This window comes from Somniosus microcephalus, unplaced genomic scaffold (assembly GCF_052327205.1).
Source record: "Somniosus microcephalus isolate GS21.2 unplaced genomic scaffold, FLI_Smic_1.0 unresolved_chr4, whole genome shotgun sequence".
NCBI lineage: Eukaryota > Metazoa > Chordata > Chondrichthyes > Squaliformes > Somniosidae > Somniosus > Somniosus microcephalus.
Window position 1 is genome coordinate 10,295,098 of NW_028225182.1, and position 4,475 is coordinate 10,299,572.

Below are 4,475 nucleotides of genomic sequence, written 5' to 3' on the forward strand. Positions count from 1 at the left end.
GTTGAAACAAAATTAGTTAAATTTAATAAAAAACTGTTATAAAAATGACTTCCCTGACCGGGAATTGAACCCGGACAGTAAGAGTGCCGAATTCGAATCATGAGACTGCCAGGGAACACTGAAGTAAAGTGACGCAATAATCGTAATTAGAATGAGTCAATCTGTATTGGATACAAATTAATTTCGCGTGTTTACATGTAAAGCATTTCATGACTCTGCAGCTTATAGATCTATTTACATTATATCTGAAATATTTTGTCATTTATTGGGGTGCATCTATCTTCATTGGAAACCTCATTAAAGTGCTCGAACCTCTTCTATTTCCATCATGCCGGCTGTACAAGAGCCACAAATCAAATGTAATCTCACACGGTGCGCTGGCATCTTCCAGTTCTATATATGTATATGGAGAATTAATGGTGAAAGGTCATCGACCTAAAGGTTACACATACATGTAAAAATACTGGAGTCAGTTGTACATTTATTTTCTTTATTTTTATAACATACTTCAGGACATTAATATATAAATATCTGTGTTTGAAACTGTGATTCTTCTAAATGGATTTTGAGTGTATCATTGCGCTGGTGATGAATAAATGTGAATGTATCTGTGTGTTATTGATCAATGTCTTTGTGTGTATCGGTGTTGTGCATAAAGTCATTTGCGTGTAACTTAAAAGTAAGACAGAAATAAATAGCCAGAACATATTTTTGAATGAGACAGCTTCACCCAAATAAATGAATAAATAATACCGATACATGTAAATATTGGATAAGTAACTGAAGGAATAAAGTGTGCAGGCCTACGGGGAAAGGGCGGGGGAGTGGGACTAGCTGAAGGGCTCTTGCAGAGAGCCGGCACGGGCTGGACGGGCCGAATGGCCTCTTTCAATGCTGTATCCATTCTCTGATTCTATGATGTAGTTCTGTAAGTGGTGAAAGGCGACTACAGTGGCTGACCAGCACCTCAGGGATGGGCAATAAATGCTGGCCTTGCCAGCGAGACCTACATCCCAGAAACCAACCTAATAAAATACATCTAATTCAAGTTCTCATTGTTGTGAGATAACCATTAATATATTAATTATCCAGACTCATATGAGCTGCAAAGCAACCATGACCCCGACGTCATTTGAACACGCAGCCTCGGGATCAGGCGCACTACCGTTGCGACACGAGGTCTAGACAGCTCCCAATCATATTCAGGTTGATATATATATATATATATAGAAGAATCATAGCTGGTCCCTGGTGGTCGACTGGAACTCACCCGGTTATGATTCTTAATCAAGGAATTCAGCGTGTCAAAAGATTTGGCTACAGTTCACTTTATAAAAGTAATTCTAGTCTGTGAAGCGAGTTATAATTGCCTGCATCACCGTTAATAAACCCAGTACTTTCTGTTACAGATTTAGGTTACAGACTCTCTTTGCGGGGCGCTTGTTCTGGGTTTAATATTACAAACTGGGTGACATGGTTGATAGTGATCAGGCAGGGGGAGGCTGAGCGGCCCCACTGTGTGGGTGCGGAAGAGAACACGTTAGTGGTGTGCGGGGGGAATCAGTGACATTTTTGTAAAGGGCAGCGGAGAAGAAGGACTGAGAGCATTCAGTGTGGGACAGAAGTTGTTTAAAGTGAGGCAACACATTGCCGATCAGCACAGAGGGAGTTCACTGAGTCAGGTCCCCTCTGCTGCTGCTATAGGGCTGGGGTGTCCGCAGTGTAGCGGTTGTCACGTTCGAGGTTTGGCGAGCAACAAGAGGCGAATTTATCCTCCTGTCAAAAGGGCCACAACGGCTTCTCCCCTGTTCTTTAATTGTTCTTTATTTCACTTCACTGAATAGATAACTTCGAGTGAGAGAAAACCGATCCACAGTGAGACCCATTTCATCTTATGTTCACTTTTAAACACTGGAATCTCCGAATCGCTGAAGTTCAGAAATGTAATCCATGAATCTGCAGGGTGGCAGTCAGTAAGAAACCGTTTCTGTCTGGATCCGGGAGAGGTGATGGTTTCCGGCTGAAGATTGACGGTACTGTCGGTAGATTATTGTTGGGTAAGCGTATTCAGGGTTACGTAACCAAAGCGGGTAGATGGAGTGAAGATACAGATCAGCTCTGATTTAATTGAATGGCGCAACAGGCTCGAGGGGCTGAATGGCCTCCTCCTCTTCCTATGGAGTCAATGCAATACAATGCACCCGAGTGCTGGAGGGTTTCCGGTGTGTTGTGGTTATCGCATTCCGCTAACGCACGAAAACTCAATGGTTCGAAAGTGGGTAGAGGCCATTTAATGCCTTTTCTCCATTCAAGTTTAGTGATAATGAAAACTGGAATAATTTGCATGCATGGTTCAGTATAAATAAAATGCGCATTGACAGGCGAATTATGCCATTCAAATGGCAGCGTTACAATGAGTGAAGTAATTCTCAATAATATTTCCCAAAAAGGACACAGTTTGGGTTGCGGTACTGTAAGGAGGATTTGGGGAAAGTTGGCGCTGATTTAGGGAATCTCCCACTCGCGTGTCGCTATTTCACGAGCTGGGCATTATTATATTTAAAAATCGAGGCTGGGGACTTTCTCATTGAGAATGTGGAAAGCAGAACAACACAGATTAATAGGAAAACACAAGGTCGGCGACAGGGTTCAAATTGCAGTTTCAATCGGTCTATCTGACTGTCCTTTCAATAAGTAATAAAAAAAAGCGCGTCTCTAAAAATGTCCCCACCCTGTTATGATTCAGGAAACTGCACAGGGATATAGAGAAGAGGAAGAGCGAAGGGGAAAATACTGTTTCCAAGGAGAACTAATGCAGGGACTCCTCTGCTGCGCCTGGGGCGGCCTCCTGCAGCCCGGATACATTAACATCCTAACAGCTCATTAACTGTAGGAGTGGGACCGGGCGGCGCTTCAGAAGACAGGTCGAAAAGGCAAAGTCACTGTTTCGGTCTAAAGTGCTCTGCTCATCAAAAATAGCCACACACACACGATGGTTTTGCAATGGTTAGCTCCTCACCTGGCTCGGTTTCAACCGGCGTTCTCGGGGATCGATTTTTCGCTTCGGTTGTTGAATAAATTTCAGTGAAGCCCCAAATCCCAAACGAGCGCTCGTGTCGCCGGCCACTATTCAACCTGCAGTTGAATCTTTTGCAATCACCATTAAATAACCGATTACCATAATTTACAGAATGAAAGAAAGGCGATACACACTTCAATAACGCATTTTGCCCTTTGTAAGTAATCAACTGTTAACCATATCTCATTTTACACATTGCATTTTAGGAATCTCTTTTAAAATATTAATTGCTTATGAAAGCAGAAATCTGGGGCAACTTTTGCTAAAATTAACAGGACTATTCACTGAACAGAATAAAATTTTTGCGAATGCATTGTGTTTACTTGCGCTCGAACCGGGGACTTTCCGCGTGTGAGGGGAGCGTGATAACCGCTACCTTACGGACACTGCTGCACAGGTGATCACAGAGAATAGAATCAGTAGTGAACAAAATATCCCACGGTGCTCATTTTCAGATTCAACGTAGTCACCTTTTACGTCAAGTGAAAGATTTTATCAGTGAAACGATTGTAAGTAAGTGTTAATCTTATTTGTGCCTTTAATTAAATTTTGTGCCGTCTGACTCCGGTTCATGTCTCTTCTTCCTCTGTTTAATAAGAAAGGAGGTTTTTGACGTTAACCAGACTGCACTGCGCCTGATATTAGTGAGCTCATCCTTTACATGAGTGATGCTGTTTCAGGTGAACCAATCAGCAGAGAGTTGCTTCACTGGTCAGTTCCCCTCTGTTAAATATCCTTAGCCAGCGGTTGCCTTAGTGTAGTGGTTATCACGTTCGCTTTGCACGCGGTAGGTTCTCATGTTCGATCCCAGGCTGAGAGCATTATGTTTAAGCTTGCTTCCGAGTTCATTCTCTAACCAAAAGGGCTGCAGTGACTGCTCACTTACTCATTAATTGCTCTTATTTCACTTCACTAAATAGATAACTTTGAGTGAGAGTAAACTGATTCATCCGAGAATCCATCGCGTGTGAGGCGAACACGGTAACCGCCACACTGCAGCCGATCAAAGCGCGAGAAACCACTCAATATAAAGGATGAGCTCACAGATATCAGGGGCAGTGCAGTCTGGTCAACGTCCAGCACCTCCTGTTTTATTCAACGGAGGAAGAAGAGACATGAACGGGAGTCAGGCGCCACAAACTTTTATTAAAGGCACAAATGCGAGTAACACTTACAATCTTTTCACTGTGAAATTATTTCACTTGATTGCAAACCTGATGCGTTAAATCCGAAAGTCAGCACCATTGGAGTTGATATTCACTGCCGATTCTATTTTCTGTGCACGGTAGAAATAACCGGTCCTGTTCAATTTGACAAAAGTTGGCCCAGATTCCTGGTGTCATCAGCAATGAACATTTTAAACCAGGTTCCTAAAGCACAGTGTGTAAAATGAGAT